The 711-nt window shown below is 66.1% G+C and overlaps 1 long non-coding RNA gene across 1 annotated transcript in view; it reads left to right on the plus strand.

Annotated features, from left to right (window-relative positions):
- LOC102766095 overlaps positions 1–711 on the plus strand; it is an 11,270-nt gene that overhangs the window by 9,577 nt on the left and 982 nt on the right. The window lies entirely within an intron of this gene.

Below are 711 nucleotides of genomic sequence, written 5' to 3' on the forward strand. Positions count from 1 at the left end.
GGCCAGGAGGAGAAGCCAGAGGGGACCCGGCCACTGTGGAGATCCAGGGAAAGGAGGCGCCCGGAGAAACGGTTCCATGTAAATGGCAGTTGCCTGGCACGGGCGAGCTTCCTGGCCAGCCACCAGCCACAGCCACGGGAGCTGTGCCCGCACCCAGGGCGCCGGAGTGGGGCTCTGCGCTGCCTCCTAGCTCCTCCATCCTCGGGGTCCCTGACCAATGGGAGGGGCAGCTTCTGGCAGGAAGGACTCCCAGCCCCCAGGACCCCCCCATCCCTGGAGGAGTGTCACACCCTCTCTCAGGTGTCCATGGTGGGGCGGCTGAGCCACGGGAGCTGTGCCCGCACCCAGGGCGCCGGAGTGGGGCTCTGCGCTGCCTCCTAGCTCCTCCATCCTCGGGGTCCCTGACCAATGGGAGGGGCAGCTTCTGGCAGGAAGGACTCCCAGCCCCCAGGACCCCCCCATCCCTGGAGGAGTGTCACACCCTCTCTCAGGTGTCCATGGTGGGGCGGCTGGCTGTCCCTCTGTGGAAAAGGGGGCTGTTTGGGGCTGGAGCAGGAGTGGGTGTGGGGCACGGATTGGGTAATGAAAGCAGAAACAGTCACACGAGGTAGTTTTAGAACCAGAGCGAGCATCCTCTGGAGGCAGCCAGAGAGGGAGCTTTGGGTTTCCATGGTGACAGGCCCGCCCTGCCTGTCGGAGGGAGCAGGGGAG

The sequence above is a fragment of the Myotis davidii genome, unplaced genomic scaffold, assembly GCF_000327345.1.
Source record: "Myotis davidii unplaced genomic scaffold, ASM32734v1 scaffold142, whole genome shotgun sequence".
Taxonomy (NCBI): Eukaryota; Metazoa; Chordata; class Mammalia; order Chiroptera; family Vespertilionidae; genus Myotis; species Myotis davidii.